The sequence below is a fragment of the Tachyglossus aculeatus genome, chromosome 2, assembly GCF_015852505.1.
Source record: "Tachyglossus aculeatus isolate mTacAcu1 chromosome 2, mTacAcu1.pri, whole genome shotgun sequence".
Lineage (NCBI taxonomy): Eukaryota > Metazoa > Chordata > Mammalia > Monotremata > Tachyglossidae > Tachyglossus > Tachyglossus aculeatus.
In genome coordinates this window covers 52,236,485-52,257,383 of record NC_052067.1, presented here as the reverse complement: position 1 = coordinate 52,257,383, position 20,899 = coordinate 52,236,485, and the positions used below count along the sequence as shown (strand labels likewise).

Sequence of the window (20,899 nt, the reverse complement as noted above, 5' to 3'; positions counted from 1 at the left end):
GGAGAGCACAATACAGCAATACATTCCCTTCCTACAACGGGCTTACAGTCTAGAGTGGGGCTTGCCGAGCCAGAGTAGGAACAATCCTGAATCAAAGACGTGGCTGACACTAAGGTCCAGGAGTGACTGTGAAAATATGTAACAGTAAATAGTAGGGTGCTGTTACTCAACACCCTCTCAGCTCCACAGCACTTACGTATATATCTGCAATTTAATGATATTATTGTCTGTCTCCCCCTCTAGAATGCAAGCTCTTTGTGGGCAGGGAATGCGTCTATTATATTAGGGTATTGTACTCTCCCCCAAGACCTCTCAGGATGGCACCTGGAGAGTTTCTGGTACTCTGCCAGTCTCGACTACGGAAGTAGCGGCATATCCACTCCATTCCTAGCTTGGCTTAGTACTAAGCGCTTAGTACAGTGCTCTGCCCACAGTAAGCGCTCAATAAATACGACTGATTGATTGGCCAGTGGCAACGAAGTGGCAGGCAATCTGTTCCAAGTCAAAACTCACCCGTGCTGGGCAGCAGCGGCACAGGAGAGTATCGAAGGTCGAGGGCAGAAACTCAAGTTAACTATGCGGAAGGCGGCAATTGCAAACCACTTCTGTATTTCGACCAAGAACACTCTACCACAGTGATTGCAGATGGCGTTCTGGCATTCTGGAAGAGATGAGCCCACAGAGTCGCTGTGAATTGGAGACAACTCAACAGCATAAAACAATACAAGACTCTCCCAAGAGCTTAGTACAGTGTTCTCTACGCATTAAGCGCTCATAAATGTGACAATGATTGGTTGATTGGTTGATTGAATGACTGATTGGAAAAGACTTTTAGACTGTGAGCCCACTGTTGGGTAGGGACTGTCTCCATATGTTGCCAACTTGTACTTCCCAAGCACTTAGTACAGTGCTCTGCACACAGTAAGCGCTCAATAAATACGATTGATGATGATGATGACTCCCCTGTCTTCCACGGCCCACAACCAACCCTCATTATATTCTACAGTGGCTTCCCAAATGGGAGGGGACACAATGTTGCCTGATGCTGCTAAAGCTTCAGGGGTTCTCTGGGAACCCACTGTTGGGTAGGGACTGTCTCTATATGTTGCCAACTTGTAATTCCCAAGCGCTTAGTACAGTGCTCTGCACACAGTAAGCGCTCAATAAATACGATTGATTGATTGATTGTTCCAGGACCGACATGGGTCGCTGGGACCGGAGGACTCTGGGAGGACACGTGGATGGCTCAGTACAAAGTATCACACCACTACTACAATGCATATGGAAGTCAGCACGGCCTAGTGGCTAAAGCCCAGGGCTGAGAGTCAGAAGGACCTTGGGCTCTAGTCCTGGGTCCGCCACTTGTCTGATGTGCGACCTTGGGCACATCACTTCACTTCTCTGTGCCTCAGTGACCTCATCTGTAAAATGGGAATTAAGACTGGGGGCCCACGTGGGACACGGACTGTGCCCAACCTGATTACCTTGTATCTACCCCAGCACTTAGAACGTGCATGGCACATAGTAAGTGCTTAACAAACGCCATTAAAAAAGCCAGGAGACACCAATAAATCAATCAATCAATCGTATTTATTGAGTACGTATAAAGTACTCAATAAAGTATCCATATGTTCTGTTTTATTGGGCGGGGGGGAGCGTCTTTTTGAGATCTAATAATAATTGTGGCATTTGTTAGGCACTTACCATGTGCCAGACACTATACTAAGCACTGGGGTAGATACAAAGTAACTGGGTTGGACGCAGTCCCTGCCCCACATAGGGCTCACAGTCTTAATTCCCATTTCCCAGATGAGATAACTGAGGCACAGAGAAGTGAATAATAATAATAGCATTTGTTCAGCACTTACTATGTGCCAAGCATAAGCACTGGGGGGTGGGGGGATACAAGGTGATCAGATTGTGCCACGTGGGGCTCATGGTCTTAATCCCCATTTTACAGACGAGGGACCCGAGGCTCAGAGAAGTTACGTGACTCGCCCAAGGTCACACAGCAGACAAGTGGAGGAGTAGGGATGAGAACCCACGACCTCTGACTCCCGAGCGGTGGAGCGGGAATTAGAACCCAGGTCCTCCTGATGCCCAGTCCCGTGCTCTACCCACTAAGCCACACTCCTTCCTTGGTGGGTGCCGCCTTGGGCTTAGGTGGCACGAGAGAACATCTCAACCAACACAGCGTCGGGGGCAGTGGGAGCCCCTTCTGGAAGGGGCATGGAAGCTTTACGCCTCTTTCTTGCAGCCTTAAATTACCACTGAGCCTTAGGTCTTATTAAGGAATTGTGGCTACCAATATCCCATGCCGCCCACCATGCTAACCACAACCGGGAGATTTGTTAAGCACTTACTCTGTGCCACGCACTGGGGTAGATACAAGATAATCAGGTCTCTGTCTCATATGGGGCTCATGGCAAGCATCTTGGGAAGGGGAACCCCCAGTTTCTGTCTCACAATTGCGGAGGGTTCTGTCGAGTCAAAATGTTGTCCATCAGAACTGATTTTCTCAGAGGTACTGAGTTAAAAAGGAGAGGACTGATTCCTGAACGCGGGTCCAGATGCCCTGTTTTTAACAAAACCACCAAGAATTGGGTTTTCAGTTATAGATGAGTAATAGAGCCATATTTGTGTATTTATATTGTGTCGGAGAGGTACCACAATAGGCTGGCAACTTTACTTCATCGGTGATCAAAGATGCGGGTCGATCACACCCTGCCCCCACTCCACTCCAATCCCACGCCTCTCTGCCTCCGCTCCCTTCTATTTTAAACTGGCCCCCATCCACATTAGCGATATTAAAATCGTCTTCTCCGTTTCCCCAAAGCTTTGCATTCATTCATTCATTCAATCGTATTTATTGAGCGCTTACTGTGTGCACAGCACTGTACTATGCACTTGGGAAGTACAAGTCGGCAACATAGAGAGACGGTCCCTACACAACAGCGGGCTCACAGCCTAGAAGGGGGAGACAGACAACAAAACATATTAACAAAATAAAATAAATAGAATATATATAAGTAAAATAAATAGAGTAATAAATCCGTACAAACATATATACATACATACAGGTGCTGCGGGGAGGGGAAGGAGGTAAGGGGGGGTGGGGAGGGGGAGGAGGGGGCTCAGTCTGGGAAGGCCTCCTGGAGGAGGCCAATTTGTACTTCCCAAGCGCTGCACACAGTAAGCGCTCAATCAATCAATCAATCGTATTTATTGAGCGCTCACTGTGTGCAGAGCACTGTACTAAGCGCTTGGGAAGTACAAGTTGGCAAAATATAGAGACGGTCTCTACCCAACAGTGGGCTCACAGTCTAAAAGGGGGAGACAGAGAACCAAACCAAACATACTAACAAAATAAAATAAATAGAATAGATATGCACAAGTAAAATAAATCAATAATAAATATGTACAAACATATATACATACGATTGATTGAATGAATTAATGAATAAGGAGGAAGGAGGGGGCTCAATCTGGGAAGGCCTCCTGGTACTTCCCAAGCGCTTAGTCCAGTGCTCTGCACACAGTAAGCGCTCAATAAATACGACAATGAATGAATGAATGAATGAAGAGGAAGGAGGGGGCTCAATCTGGGAAGGCCTCCCAAGCGCTTAGTCCAGTGTTCTGCACACAGCAAGCTCTGCAGGAGCAATTCCCCCCTCTCCCCGCACAAAAAACTGCCTGGGGTCCTCTAAACCAGCGCCTTAAAAGGGGCCATTGTGGTAAAGTCACATCGGTAAGGCCGAAATGGGTGGGGGCAAATTTAGAAAGGCTGTAAATTCTATTTCAACCGAATTCCAGACGTCTTACCTAAGTCAAGGACAGCCTACCCAGTCATTGCTCATTCTGGGCAGGCTGGGACCCATTTTTTTTCAGCCACTTCATGAGACCCACTTCAGGGTAGAGATTGGAGGTTACAGTCACTGCCCAGCCTGCCCTGCTGGCCCACTCTCAGAAGCAGCATGGGGGCACGGATAGAGCAGGTGCCTGGGCTTGAGAAGGACCACTCTTCTGCTGTGTGACCCTCGGCAAGTCACTTCACTTCTCTGTGCCTCAGTTACCTCATCTGTAAGATGGGGGCAAAGACCGGGAGCCTGATGTGGGGCGGGGACTGTGTTCAGCCTGACTACATTCTACCTATCCCAGTGCTTAGAATAGTGCCTGGCACATCGAAAGGGCTTAACAAATACCATCACCTTTATTAACAGGTATGCACATAATACACTCCAGATTCTTTGTGTGTATTTTCGCCCCTATCATCATCATCAATCTTATTTATTCAGCGCTTACTGTGTGCAGAGCACTGTACTAAGCGCTTGGGAAGTACAAGTTGGCCCCTACTCCCTCCCTCTGCTCCACCCCCATCCCCACCCCAGAGCACTTGGGTATATTTGTACATATTTATTATCCTATTTATTGTATTAATGATGTGCATATATCTATAATTCTATTTATTTATTTTGATGCCTGTCTACTTGTTTTGTTGTCTGTCTCCCCCTTCTAGATTGTGAGCCCGTTGTTAGGTAGGGATTGTCTCTGCCTGTTGCCGAATTGTACTTTCCAAGCGCTTAGTACAGTGCTCTGCATACAGTAAGCGCTCAATAAATATGACAATGAATGAATGACTAAAACCACGTTTTGATGCAGATCTCTCTAGGCACACGTACTTCTCTTTGCACACTCTGAGAAATCTAATACAGGTGAACTTGGATCCAAATGCCTGGCGTCTTTCCCAGGGCTTAGTGCAGTGCTTTGCTCACAGTAAACATCTAAAACATACTATTATTATGGCTCCTGGTGGGGCTGAAGAGACTACTGCATTTGCTCTTTGTAGTATTTGACCCCGGTTCTCCTTCTGCCACCTAGCAGCGTGATTTTCCTGCAAACTTTGCTCTTGAGCCACAATATTCCCGTAAACTGCGAGTCCCAAAGGGCAGCAGATGGATAGGAAATGCCTCTGGCTCCAGGGTGTGCCTGAGGAAATGCACATGATTAATACTTATATTCAGCTCATCTACAGTGATGTTGTCATCACCAGAGAAATTCTCTCTCTCTCTCTACCATTAGTCACCAAAATTATGTATAGGCATACTTACTGTTGAATCTCAGAGGAAAAAGTTCACCTCCACTTCAAAGGTTTTTACCCCCTAGGCAGTTTTCACTTGAAAAAAGTTTGGCAAGCTGGGTTTAATATTTTATACCACCTTGGGAAAAACGCTCATCATCACAGGGCCAAGAATATGCTATCCTCAAATCCAAAAGATAGTTACTCTCTCCCCTCCAAAGGCTTAGTGACAGTGACTCCTTCAGGAGGTCTTCCCTGACTAAGACCCCCCTTTCTCTTCTCCCACTCCCTTCTGCATCACTCTGACTTGCTCCCTTGGTTCTTCCCTCCTCCGAGCCCCTCAGCACTTATGCATAGCTGTCATTTATGTTTATATTAATGTCTACCTCCCCTCACCTACATTGTGAGCTCGTGGTGGGCCGGGAATATGTCCATTTGTTGCTGTATTCTCCCAAGAGCTTAGTACAGTGCTCTGCACAAATTAAGCACTCGGTAAATATGACTGAATGAATATGCTAGTTATTGTTACACTTCACAGTCCCAAACTACTCCAACCCACATACTTGTAGTTCCCAGCTAGTTCTGACGTCTATGTGCTTGCTTTCTGTGGAGCTAATAATAATTCAGACTCCGTGCCAACACAGTACTAAGCACTGAGGTAGATACATGATCATATCAGAGACCATCTCTGTTTCACACAGCACTCCCAATCTAAGGGGGAGGAGAAAAAAGATGGGAAGTTCCAACACAGCATTGTTTATGGTGGTAGTTAAGCACTTACTGTGTGTCAGGCACTGTACTAAGCACTGGGGTCGACACAGGCTAATCAGGTTGGATACAGTCTATGTCCCTCGTGGGGGTTCACAGTCTTAATCCCCACTTTAGAGATGAGGGAACTGAGGCCCAGAGAGGTGAAGTGACTTGCCCAAGGTGACACAGCAGGCCAGTGGCAGAGCAAGGATTAGAGAACTGGCTCCCAGGTCTGGGCTCTTTCTACTAGGCCACCCTGCTTGATCACAAATGTACACACTCACCCTATTCCATCTGCTGCCATGATCTTTCTGCCGTTTTCGTGAAAATCCCAAGATCTGTTGACCCTCAGGATGGGAGAAGATGGAGTTAGGTTGAAGTGACGTTGGGCTCCTTGCCTTGGGATACTGCCCGGGGGGGAAGAGTCCAGGCAATGAGTGGCCAACTTTCAAGTGGGCAAGGAGTAAAGGGACAGGTATGGGCTGTCTACCAACTCTTTCATATTGCCCTCTCCTAAGTGATCTGTACTAAACACTGTACTGAACACTGTGAGCGTTCAGTAAATACCACTGATTGACGGATTGAAGGAGCCGCTGGGGTTGGCCCAATCCCTGGCTTTAGGCAGAGGGGCTGTGAATTTCCATGGTTGTGGGGCAAGGAGGAGTAGCAGAGAAGGCTCACGTTGCCTTGAAACTATGGCAAGAGGGAGAGAGGGGACATCAGCGTTGGGAACCCTGGCATTTAGGAAGACCTGACTGAACCTATGGTTTTCTCCGACTCCCTTCTGCATGGAACTGACATGCTCACTTTATTCATTCCCCCTCCCAACCCCACAGCATTTATGTACCTATCTGTCACTTATTTATTTATACTAATGTGTATTTCCCGCTCTAAACTGTAAGCTCGTTGTGAGCACAAAAATATGTTTATTGCAGTATTGTATGCTCCCAAGAGCTCAATACAATGCCCTGCACACAGTACATGCTCAGTAAATGTGAATGACTGACAAAACAGAAAAGGAGTTTTGAGGTGAAACGGGAGGATGAGACTCTGCATTGCTTCTTATTCTGATATCCATTATTTTGAACCCAAAATGCATGGTGGAAACAATACTTCCAAGGTTTTTGAAAGACAGCTTTAGAATTGAGCAATTTTTAGTACTGTCCTATCCATCGAGATAGGAGTGCTTGCTGTGTGCAGAGCACTGTACGAGGCCCTTGGAAGGGGTATAATACAACAAAAGTTGGCACACATTCCCTGCCCACAGGGATCTTACAGTCTAGAAGGGAAGACAGGCATTAAAATAAACCATGGGTATGTTCATAAGTTCTGTGCGGTGGAGTGAATGTGTGATTATCAAATGCTTAAAGGCCATAGGGCCATGAGCGGAAATGGGGGTGGTGAACGAGGGGGAAATGAAGGGGGTAGTCAGGGAAGGCCTCTTGGAGGAGATACGATTTTAGTAGGATTTTTGAAAACGGGGAGAATGGGGGTCTGTTGAATATGAAGAGCGGGGAAGTTCCAGGCCAAAAGTAAGCAAGGGGTCGGCAGTGAAATAGCCAAGATCGTGGCACAGAGAGTAGGCTGGCATTAGGAGAGCCAAGTGTGTGGGTTACAGTGCCACAGTGTCACATAGTGAGGCAAGGAGTGCCCTAAAGCCGATACAAACTAACCCTACGCCCAACATCCTTCTCATAATGCCTACTGCTGGTCACAATGGGACCAGAGAGAAAGAGTGGGGATGGCTTTGCATAAACTCTCACCACTACTAGAAAAACATCCCAAGCGCATGTCTCACTGACTGGGCTATCCCATCCTCTTATCCCAGACAAAAGTCCTACGCAAGTAGGCAGCTCAGGATTTGAGTTTTTCCAATCAATCAATAACATCTACTGAGTGTTTACTGACGGCATAGCCCTGTATTATGCGGTTGGGAGCGTAAAAAAAGTTGTAGACACAGAGTCTTGATAGGGAGACTTTCTCCTATCTCTAGTTTATTTTAGTGGCTGTCTCCTTCACTAGGAGGCCTTCCCAGACTGAGCCCCTTGCTTCCTCTCCCCCTCTCCATCCCCCCCATCTTACCTCCTTCCCTTCCCCACAGCACCTGTATATATGTATATATGTTTGCATATATTTATTACTCATTTATTTATTTATTTTGCTTGTGCATGTCTATTGTATTTATTTTATTTTTTTAGTAGGTTTGGTTTTGTTCTCTGTCTCCCCCTTTTAGACCGTAAGCCCACTGTTGGGTAGGGACTGTCTCTATATATACCCAACTTGTACTTCCCAAGCGCTTAGTACAGTGCTCCATACACAGTAAGCGCTCAATAAATACGATTGATTGACTGATTGATTATAGACACAGAGTCTTGATAGGGAGACTTTCTCCTATCTCTAATTTATTTTAGTGGCTGTCTCCTTCACTAGACCACCCTCCACGAAGCTCCCTGAGAGCAAGGATCATGTCTACTACTTCTATGATACTCTCTCAAGTGCTCAGGAAAGTGCTCTGCCCACTCAAGGCACTTAATAAATAGTATTGACTGACTTACCCTGCCTTTCCTCCCGGTGTTTCTTCAGCCTAAAGTGTGGCTCCTAGTCGCTGATGCCTAACCAGAGAAGCTACACACTCCGTAAAAGTGTGGAAAGCTTGTTCAAACCATTGCATACAGCCCCACCAGAGGAGGCAAGGAAGGTTCGAGTTCAGAATACAAGGCCAATTCTTTGGGGAGCTCCTTCAAAACCGATTCAGAGCTTCAAAGTATCTTTGAACCACTCACACGGAAGCTCCAACACTCTGATGGCTGCGCTTTGGTAGCCCACGCGCGAGACCTGAGGATGCTGGCACAGAACACGGGGCAGGAAATCTGGAGACCCGAGTTCCAGGTTTTCCTCAGAAACTCACCTGTGAACGCGGGTATGTAACTTCACTTCTGTGGGCCTCAGTTTCCTCACCTACAAGATGGATATAAAATAGCTTTTCTGCCTCCATTTACACTGGGACCACTGAGTGGGACAGAGATTATGTCCAATGGGATGATTTTCTACCTACTAAGCACAGCTGTCCCACTTAGAATAGCTCTGGAGACGGGATAAACCCTTCACAGAATCATCATTGAGAAGCAGAGTGGCTCAGTGGAAAGAGCCCGGGTTTTGGAGTCAGAGGTCACGGGTTCAAATCCCGGCTCCGCCAATTGTCAGCTGTGTGACTTGGGGCAAGTCACTTCACTTCTCTGGGCCTCAGTTACCTCATCTGTAAAATGGGGATTAAGACTGTGAGCCCCCCGTGGGACAACCTGATCACCTTGTAACCTCCCCAGCGCTTAGAACACTGCTTTGCACATAGTAAGCGCTTAATAAATTCCATTATTATTATTATTATTTATCATTATTAATGAGAAATGAACAGACGTGGCAGATAGAACACGGGCTTGGGAGTCAGAAGGCTGTAGGTTCTAATCCCGGCTCTGGCACTTGTCTGCTGTGTGATCTTGGACAAGTCACTTCACTTCTCTGTCAGTTTTCTCACCTGTAAAATGGGGGATAGAGACTGTGAGCCCCTTGTGAGACAGGGACTGCGTCCAACCCGATTTGCTTGCATCCACCCGAGCGCTTAGTACAGTGTGCGGCACACAGCAAGTGCTTTTAGACTGTGAGCCCACTGTTGGGTAGGGACTGTCTCTATATGTTGCCAACTTGTACTTCTTAAGCACTTAGTACAGTGCTCTGCACACAGTAAGCGCTCAATAAATATGATTGATTGATTAACAAATACCAGGATTATTAATATTATTAAACATAAAAGCGTTTGGGATTGGCAATGAGTAAAACCAAGGTTACACACCAACCAGCTTCTGCCAAAAACATACACGTAACCAAAGAGAAACATCATGACACAGGGTGGAATATTAACATGGAATTCCATTACCTGTTGGCACCCTGGACAATGTTACAAGGATGGACAAGAAAAACAGCCAAAATAAGACACCCCTGGATGCTTTGGGAAGCAGCACGGCTCAATGGAAAGAGCACGGGTTTGGGAGTCAGAGGTCATGGGTTCAAATCCCAGCTCTGCCAATTGTCAGCTGTGTGACTTTGGGCAAGTCACAACTTCTCTGTGCCTCAGTTACCTAATCTGTAAAATGGGGATGAAGACCGTGAGCCCCACGTGGGACTATCTGATCACCTTGTATCCTCCCCAGTGCCTTGAACAGTGCTTTGCACATAGTAACTGCTTAACAAATGCCATCATTATTATTATTATTATTATTATATGGGAAGCTCAAACACAGCACTGTTTATTGTATTTATTAAGTGCTTGCTATGTATCAGGCACTGTACTAAGCACTGGGGTAGATACAAGCTAATAATAATAATAATGTTGGCATTTGTTAAGCGCTTACTATGTGCAAAGCACTGTTCTAAGCTAATCAGGTTGGACACAGTCCACGTCCCACAGGGCTTTCACAGTCTTAATCCCCATTTTACAGATGAGGCAACTGAGGCCCAGAGAAGTGACGTGAGTTACCCAAGGCCACACAGCAGACAAGTGGGGGAGCCGGGATTAGAACTCAGGTCCTCCTGACTCCCGGGCTGGTGATCTATCCACTAGGCCCCGGTGCATGGAGACCCAGACCAAACTGAAAGTATAATGGGCACTGTGGTGGTGGTCAATTCATTCAATCGTATTTATTGAGCGCTTATTGTGGGCAGAGCACTATACTAATCCTCTTCACGGCTAAGAAACCTGGATTTAACACTGGCGTTATGTTACACATCTAGACTAGTTCCTCAATGCTACTTATGTCAACTCTCAACGTGAAATGTCAAGATGGAATCACATGCAGTTAGACTCTAATAAACAGTCCAATCGATCCATAGTATTTTACTGCCTGTTGAGTACATACCTGTATATATGTTTGTACATATTTGTTACTCTATTTCACTCTATTCTATTTATTTTATTTTGTTAGTATGTTTGGCTTTGTTCTCTGTCTCCCCCTTTTAGACTGTGAGCCCACTGCTGGGTAGGGACTGTCTCTATATGCTGCCAACTTGTACTTCCCAAGCGCTTAGTACAGTGCCCTGCACACAGTAAGCGCTCAATAAATACGATTGATGATGATGATACAATGCACCTTACTGCTTGGGAGAATACATTCAAATTGTTAGACAAGATCCCTGCCCTCAAGCAATTGACAATCTAGTGGGAAAACACCTCCATCCTATCTCTCCTTCACTAAAGGAAGTCAGTGAGGAGAACTGGTGATGGCAGGGCACTCGAAACATCTGCTCTCTGATGAGCCAAAAATCAATCAATCAATCAATCATATTTATTGAGCGCTTACTGTGTGCAGAGCACTGTACTAAGCGCTTGGGAAGTACAAGTTGGCAACATATAGAGACGGTCCCTACCCAACAGTGGGCTCAAGGCTAATTGCAGAAGAAGCCCTTTAAAGACCCACTGCTGCAAAACCTCAAACACTATTTGACATCACAGAAACCAGATCCACTTGGCATTTCACAGTGAGAAACAGAGTAACTGTTTTAAAGGAGGGGTTTCTAGAAGAAAAGAAAGGAAAACATTGGGAATCCTGGGTGAAGAGATGCGACTTACTGTGGACAAGGGAACGTTTCTACCAACTCTGTTCTATTTGTACTCTCCCAACAGTGTTCTGTACACGGTAATAATAATAATAATGGCATTTATTAAGCGCTTACTATGTGCCAAGCACTGTTCTAAGCGCTGGGGAGGTTACAGGGTGATCAGGTTGTCCCACGGGGGGCTCACAGTCTAGAAGGGGGAGACGGACAACAAATCAAAACTCATAAACCAAATAAAATAAATAGAATAAATATGTACAGGTAAAATAGAGTAATAAATATGTACAAACATAAATACATATAATAATAATAATATATGTAAGTGCTCAATAAGTAGCATTAATTGATTCACTGATTGACAACTGTGCAGCAACAAGCAAACTTTACAGGCATCAATGCAAATAGTCGTACCACACCAAAACACACACACACACACACACACACACACACACAATGCATCATTACATCACCAACAACAGCATTCATTCATTCATTCAATCATATTTATTGAGCGCTTACTGTGTGCACAGCACTATACTAAGCGCTTGGGAAGTACAAGTTGGCAACATATAGAGACGGTTCCTACCCAATAATGGGCTCACATCTTTGAGGTCTAGGACAGCTAAAAGAAACTTAACCATAACCTCCACTTCAACGTAATTTCTGGGAACATGATTTTTGTTTTTACCCAATAGTTTAAAATTGCTAAAAGAGGATGCTAATGTAATGAATGACACAATTTCTCTAAATGCAATGATCCCTTTATTAGCCACTCATTACTCGGCAAAAACCAATTCTCTCTCATCAGTTCAATTGCGGCTGCTAAAAAACTAAATGAAGCATTTGGAAAGTGTTTACTCAACTCTGGTTATTTTGTAAAGGGAAAATAAAAGACACTGAAACACACCGTGGACGGAAATATCTGAGCCCCGCAGATGAAAATCCCTGGCGAAATGTAAAATGATTTTTATCACCACTGCTATTCCTACACAGAACTCAAATCACAAATAAATTCTCCCTGTACTTCTCAGTTTACATATAAACTGAGAAGGTCTCAGTTTTTATGCTAGTGAATATATGCAAAAAGAACAATGGTATGGAAAAAATATTTTATCAAATTTAGAAGCCCCGTTTGAATTTCTTTGATAAAAGTCCCAGAACGTCTTTCCAGTGAGAAAGTAATGAAAAACCATAGAACGTTAAGAAACTAAATGAGCAAAACATGAAATCTTGGCAATGAGATCATCGGGGCGGGAACACGGACTAAATAACAACAATGAAAACAAAGGCCATGTACCAGATTGGAATAAAAATGCGGTAAAAATCTTCAAGGGGACCCTGAGCATTAAAGATGGTAAAAACACTGTCCATGGTGCTTCCGAAAAGCTCTTTTACTGGGCCCAAAGTAAATGCTTGACGGGTTTCCCCAACTTCAACCTATTCACCAGCAGAGATATTTCCTCCACATTTACAGAGCGGTGTTTCCTCCATGTTAGGAAAATGTCCTCATGAATTCATTTATTCATTCCACCGTATTTACTGAGAGCATATTGTGTGCAATGCGCTACAATACAAGCAAATCAGATTAGACACAGTTCTAGTCCCACATGGGGCTCAGTTTCAACCCCCCATTTTGCAGATGAGGTAACTGAGACACAGAGAAGTGACTTGACTTGCCCAAGGTCACATGGCAGACATCATAATAATGATGGCATTTATTAAGCGCTTACTATGTGCAAAGCACTGTTCTAAGCTCTGGGGAGGTTACAAGGTGATCAGGTTGTCCCACGGGAGGCTCAGTCAATCCCCATTTTACAGATGAGGTAACTGAGGCACAGAGAAGTTAAGTGACTTGCCAAAGTCACACAGCTGACAACTGGCGGAGCCGGAATTTGAACCCATGACCTCTGGCTCCAAGGCCAATAAATACAACTGAATGAATGAATATGATCTCTGAAATAGTGCTCCGGAATTAATCTATAATCTGTTCATGTTGCTGTGAAAAGAAAAACACTGGGCATTAAGGGTGAAGAGATGCGACTTACTGTGGACAAGGTTACCAACTCTGTTATATTTGTACTCTCCCAACAGTGTTCTGTACACAGTAAGCGCTCAATAAGTACCATTAATTGATTCACTGATTGACAACGGTGCAGCAACAAGCAAACTTTACAGGCATCAATGCAAATAGTCTTACCACACCAAAACACACACACACAATGCATCATTACATCACTAACAACAGCATTCATTCATTCATTCATTCATTCATGCAATCGTATTTATTGAGACATGTGGCGGAGCAGGGATTAGAATCCATGACCTTCTCACTCCCAGGCCCGTGTATGCAATTCACCGTGTAAAATAAACCTATACTCAGGTTCAGATATACGAAAAAACAAAAAACACCATAATTTTACATCACACAAAGGACAAACCAATAAAGAGGCGATAGGGAAATGAATATCATGCGCTAACTTTTTAGGCTACATCTTGACTCTTTAGCTGCTAAACTGCTCCTAACTGCTTGCTTTTTTTTTTTCCTGTCAAATTAGACAAATTCAGTCATCTCTTCATCCCCACCCTCCAAACAGTAGCATTTGAATTAATATCGCCAGGCCGGAACGAAAGAGTTGGAGGCGGGACGGGAAGGAGCGAAGCCTCGTGGAGAGCCTGAAGAAACCTGCACCCCTGGTTTGCTGTGTGACCTTGGGAAAATCACTTCACTTCTCTGGGCCTCAGTTACCTCATTTGGAAAAATGGGGATCGTGACTGTGTCCAGGCTGATTACCTTTTCTCTACCCCAACACTTAGTACGGTGCCAGGCATATAGTAAGCACTTAGCAGATACTATTAACATAAAACCGAGGAGGTGAGGAAGGATGGATAGGTGGAATCCGCTCCGGCCCGGCAGAATGCCCACTGTTGGGTAGGGACTGTCTCTTTATGTTGCCAATTTGTACTTCCCAAGCGCTTAGTACAGTGCTCTGCACATAGTAAGTGCTCAATAAATACTATTGATGATGATGATGAAACGCCTTCCAGCCTGGCTGAAAGAAGCGTTGCTCCTCTGAGGCAACACGAGGCGGGCCGTGGCGAGAGGAAATGCCGGCCCAGATCTATTTGTTCGCTCATTCAATCGTATTATCGAGGGCTTACTGTGTGCAGAGCGCTGTACTATCAATCAATCAATCAATCGTATTTATTGAGCGCTTACTGTGTGCAGAGCACCGTACTAAGCGCTTGGGAAGTCCAAGTTGGCAACATATACAGACAGTCCCTACCCAACAGTGGGCTCACAGTCTAAGAGGGGGAGACAGAGAACAAAACCAAACATACTAACACAATAAAATAAATAGAAGAGATATGTACAAGTAAAATAAATAGAATAATAGAACAGAATAATAAATAGAATAATAATAATAATAATAATAGAATAATAAATAGAATAATAACACAAAAAAATAAATAGAATGGATATGTACAAGTGAAATAGAGTAATAAATAAATAAATAAATAAATGAATGAATAAATAAATAATAAATAAATAAATAAATAAATAAATAAATAAATAGATAGATAGATAGATAGATAGATAGATGCCAAGCGCTTTGGAGAGTAAAATACAAGTGCTTGGGCAGTACATTCCCTGCCCACAAGCTTACAGCCTAGACTATACTTGGGGAAAAAATGCACATGCCCTACCGCTTTCAAACTAGCCTCGCTAACCGATGGAAATGCCTTTCTCTTCCATCCTACCTCTCGCCTCGAAGATCAACAAGACGACATGACTCCCATTTACGAGCCAGCGCCAGAAGCAGGCGTGACATTTTATAGACGTGCCTCACACTGTGGGCTAAGCATAACGCTTCAGAGGTGGCAGGCGGGATTGCCTACATTTGGTAGTGAAAGCATCTTTCAACAAACACAAAAAAAGAGGCCTCAGAGGCATTATGTGTACCACGTTTTGGCTCGGGTCAGAGTTTAACGTTTGAGCGGGGGTGAGGGAAAAATACAAGAAAGTGCCTAGAAAAATTTCAGCCCACATTGGAACGCAAACACAGCTAACGTGCTGGCTGGAAAACACTAGGCATCATTGTTCTCTACGCTAGAGAAGACTGAGTGGAAGTGTTCGGAGTGAGAAGGCGGGTGATAAAACTTTGTGCAACACATATTTCAGAAGTCCAGTGGCAACTGGCTCAATTCTATTTTCAGCGTTTTAATCCTAGCAGGAGAGAAAAAAAAAAACCTACATACACACAAAACGCCTTAAGATAATAAGGTTGAAAAAGTATTTGCAAAACAAAATGCAAAAAAAAAAACCAGATGACAAGATCGTGTAGATTTTCATATTCTGTTGTGAAATTAGTTTCCAATGAGCCCTATGGAAAACTGAGGCTATGAGATTTTCTGCAAGTCAACAAATTCTATCTTTACCATATATGACAAAAACTTATATATATATATGGCATTTGTTAAGCGCTTACTATGTGCAAAGCACTGTTCTAAGCGCTGGGAATGATACAAGGTGATCAGATTGTCCCACGTGGGGCTCACAGCCTTAATCCCCATTTTACAGATGAGGTAATTAGATGCAGGTGAAGGGGGAAAAAAAACAAAATAAGCAAACCATGATGCAGCCAACAAATCACCGAACGGTGAAAGATTCATGATGACTGCTTTTTAGCTCTGGGTTATCTTTGACTGACAGTAGGGAAGAGACAGAAGCTAAGGGATTATTAAAGCCAAGTGGCTGCACAATAAGGACATCAGTCAATCATACTGAGTGCTTACTGTGGGAAGAGAATTGTACTAAGCGCTCGGGAGAGTACAACACAGTAACGTATACAGTCCTTACCCACAACGATCTTACGAATTAGAGGTGGAGACAGACTTTAACACAAACAACTGAATTAAAGCTACATAAAGCTACATAAGTAGAGAAGCAGCGAGGCTTGGTGGGAAGAGCAAAGGCTTGGCAGTCAGAGGTCATCATCATCATCGAATGTATTTATTGAGCGCTTACTGTGTGCAGAGCACCGTACTAAGCGCTTGGGAAGTACAAGTTGGCAACATATACAGTCCCTACCCAACAGTGGGCTCACAGTCTAAAAGGGGGAGACAGAGAACAAAACCAAACATACTAACAAAATAAAATACATAGAATAGATATAAAATAAATAGAATAGATAACATGGGTTCTAATCCCAGCCCTGTCACTTGTCAGCTGTGTGACTTTGAGCAAGTCACTTAACTTCTCTGTGCCTCAGTTACCTCATCTGTAAACTGGGAATTAAGACTGTGAGCCCCATTCATACATTCAATCATATTTATTGAGCACTTACTGTGTGCAGAGCACTGTACTGTACTGTACTTACTGTATGCAAACCACTGGACTGCCTATGAACATTTTTGGTCATTTGCATGACTTCATTCAATCGTATTTATTGAGCGCTTACTGTGTGCAGGGCACTGTACTAAGCGCTTGGGAAGTACAAGTTGGCAACATATAGAGACGGTCCCTACCCAACAGCGGGCTCACAGTCTAGAAGGTGGGCTCACAGCCCCATGTGGGACAACCTGATTATCTTGTTTCTACCCCAGCGCTTAGAACAGTGCTTGGCACACAGTAAGCACTTAACAAATATATTATTATATGTGCTGTACGGGTGGGGAAGGGGTGAGTAAAAGGAGTGAGTCAGGTGACACAGAAGGGAGCGGGGAAAGACATCCTGATTTGAATGTCACTACGGCATTATCCTCAGGTAGGACATTATTTTATGCTTAACTACAAGTTTTTGATGAAGAAATTCTCCTCAGCAGTCTGCATTCCTTCCTAGCCCTATCAGACTCATATTTAATCCTGGCTCTGAGGCTTGTCTCAACTTCTCTGGGCCTAAGGTTCCCCATCTGTAAAATGGGAATATTCAATGAGTAATGACTAATAGGATGTGATATCTTTTGGGTATAGAGGAGGTGTTCAGAAGTGCAGGCTGAAGGCATGCAAGGGCCTGGTGGACCAACAGCTCCATGATCATCACGGCAGGGAGAGGAAGGGAGATGTTGTGGAGGAAAATTGGACAGGATTTGGCGGCAGTCGAAAGAGCGGGAGGAGTCTGGGATAAACGGCAGGTTCCCGGGATTTAGAGATCTGGGAAGGGGAGGGTGGGGGGTTTACCAACAATTATTGCCCCTGATCCATTTCTCGTACCCCTCCCCTGCGTTCAGCTCACCCGTCCGTGCCAATCCGGGTCACTTTCCCCCCCTCTTCCAATAACGCTTCTCCGTGACTAAAAAACGTCACCCCTTGCATGAACAATGCTGCTCTGCTAACAATAATAATAATAATAATAATAATGGCATTTATTAAGCACTTACTATGTGCAAAGCACTGTTCTAAGCACTGGGGAGGTTACAATGTGATCAGGTTGTCCCAGGTGGGGCTCACAGTCTTAATCCCCATTCTATAGATGAGGGAACAGAGAAGTTAAGTGACTAGCCCAAAGTCACACAGCTGGGGGACAGGTGGCTAAGTGCTACCCTTCCCCACTGCTATCCTTCCATGGGCCTAAGCATTTGCCGGTATTTGTGCACGTGTTTGTGATTTTCATGTCTGCACGTTCACCTTTCTGATGGTTTCATTTCCCAGTTAAACTTCCTGTTGGCAAAATCATTTTCCTTCTCTTCCACAAATTCCCAGAGAGCCTCACTCGCTACATTTTTGGCCACTTAATGCCACCATTCATGATGACGACGATGGTGAGGATTTCAGCACAGATTTCATTAGTTCTAATGCACCCTCTAGAGTACCAATTAACATGTCCACTTCTCCCCGGTACCTGCACCATTTACAGAATCCCTTTAATTATAGTAGGCCATAAATAAAATTTAATACTAGACCTCCCCTAGTAGCTAACGAAATTTCATAATCCCAATACGGTACTGCATTCTACACACATGGCTCCCAAATCTACTTCTCTAGCTCTGACATCTCTCTTCCTTTCCAGGCATCTCCTATTTCCGCTTGCTTCCAGGAGATCTCCATGTGGACACCTGCCGGCATTTCAAGCTGAACACGTTAACCAAATCGAATCCCTCATCTCCCTTCCCAAATCTCTCAAATCAATCAATCAGATGATCTTTGAGTGCTTACTGTGTGCAGAGTACTGTCCTTCAAAGCCCTACTGAGAGCTCACCTCCTCCAGGAGGCCTTCCCAGACTGAGCCCCCTTCTTCCTCTCCCCCTCCCCATCCCCCCGGCCCTACCTCCTTCCCCTCCCCACAGCACCTGTATATATGTTTGTACAGATTTATTACTCTATTTTACTTGTACATATTTACTCTTCTATTTATTTTATTTTGTAAATATGCTTTGTTTTATTGTCTGTCTCCCCCTTTTAGACTGTGAGCCCATTGTTGGGTAGGGACCATCTCTGTACGTTGCCAACTTGTACTTCCCAAGTGCTCAATACAGTGCTCTGCACCCAGTAAGCGCTCAATAAATACAACTGAATGAATGAATGAATATGATCTCTGAAATAGTGCTCCGGAATTAATCTATAATCTGTTCATGTTTCTGTGAAAAGTGGACCATTTTTCAGCTTCATTTTTGAACGGTCCTATTGTGACTTTTTCTTGATTGGGGTAGATACAAAATAATCATTGACGGACACAGTCCCTGGCCCAAAATGGGCTAAAATTCCAAGTAGGAGGGAGAACCGGTCGTGAATCCCCATTTCACAGTTGAGGTAATTGAAGTACAGAGAAGTTAAGTGACTTTCCCAAGGTCACACGGCAGGCAAGTGGCAGAGCTGGGATTAGAACCCAGGTCCTTCTGTCTCCCAAGCCCCTGCCCTATCCACTAGGCCGTGCTGCTTCTCATCATCATCAATCGTATTTATTGAGCGCTTACTGTGTGCAGAGCACTGTACTAAGCGCTTGCTTCTCGTGTTACAGTCGCGCTTTGACTTGGACAGTGAGTGACTAGGAAAGTGAAGAAAATACAGTGGATTTAGATGGTCACAGGAAGAGCAAGCTGGTTAGATTTTATACAGAATGGAGAGGTGAGATATGGAATACCAGGGGAGTGTGCCTGTGAGTGGGCCTCAATAAATACAATTGAATGAATGAATGAATGAATGAATGTCCTAAGTGCTCGGGAAAGTACAATAACGAGTAACTTTCTCGCACAGTTGCTAACACCAACCCAGGCTGAGCCGGCCCCTTTCCTCTTCTCCCACTCCCTTCTGTGCATCACCGTGACTTGCTCCCTTTGTTCTTCCCCCTTCCCAGCCCCACAGCACATATGCACAAATCTGTACTTTTACTTATTTGTATTGATGTCTGTCTCCCCCGCTCTAGACTATAAGCTCTTTGTGGGCAGGGAATACGACTGTTTACTGTTGTATTATACTCTCCCAAGCGCTTAGTACAGTGCCCTGCAATGGTAAGCATTCATTAAATACGACTGAAGGAATGAATGAACACCCTCCAAAAGCTATCACATCGTATTACTAGTGGACATTGCCCCTTTTCTTTCTCCCTCCTACTTGAGTGTCTGTCACTCCCTCGAGCTTTTTAGCTCAGGGATCACGTCTACGAACTCTGTTGCATTCTCCCCAACACGTGACTTGGCGTGACTTGCTGGACGGAGCACAGGCCTGTGAGTCAGAAGGACCTGGGTTCTAATCCCAGCTCAGCCACGCGCCTGCTGTGTGACCTTGGGTGAGTCACTTCACTTCTCTAGGCCTCGGTTACCTCATCGGCGAAATGGGGTTTAAGACTGTGAGCCCCATGTGGGACAGCGACTGTGCCCAACCTGATTAACTTGTCTCTACCTCAGAGCTTAGAACAGTGCTCGGCACATATTGAATGCTTAGCAAATGCCATAATTATCATTATATACTCCTGATTGACCGCACTTTATAGGTACTACCTGTTTTATTATTTTTCTGAAAACAGATGGACATCTTCATGAAACCCTTTAAACCACACACTGTAACTGTCGTAAGCTCAAGTGCCTTTCCAACAGAGACAGGGCTTATCTGAAATCCCCAACTAAGACAACTCAATCTCGTTTCCCCTTTTGCTGGACATAAAAGTGAATGAGCAGCGAGAACCCCCTAGAAACTCTTGGGGTGATTCTGCTAGACAATACCTCACATCCGCACACCCGATTAACGCACGGCTGCTTAAATGGGCCGATTCTTTCCGACACTCGGTTTAATGCAGCCCATGCTAGTTTTCTAAACTAATAAAGATGACGCTTTCGCTTAAACTATCTCCAGAGCAAGGTTGGAAACCCAGAGGCGGCACACCAGTGTTGGTAAGGGTGAAATCTGTCTAGAAAACTAGAATGGAGTCCAGAGCTGCCCCTTACCCACCAGGAGAACAGTTAATTGTGCTAAATTGGAATCCCATCCCCAAACCACTTATTTTCCCTCCAATTTCATTTCCTCCTCAACCC

The 20,899-nt window shown here is 44.6% G+C and overlaps 1 protein-coding gene across 11 annotated transcripts in view; it reads right to left on the bottom strand.

The window, feature by feature from the left end:
• AFDN (afadin, adherens junction formation factor) overlaps positions 1-20,899 on the bottom strand; it is a 214,164-nt gene that overhangs the window by 181,597 nt on the left and 11,668 nt on the right. The gene's annotated exons all lie outside the window — the stretch shown is intronic.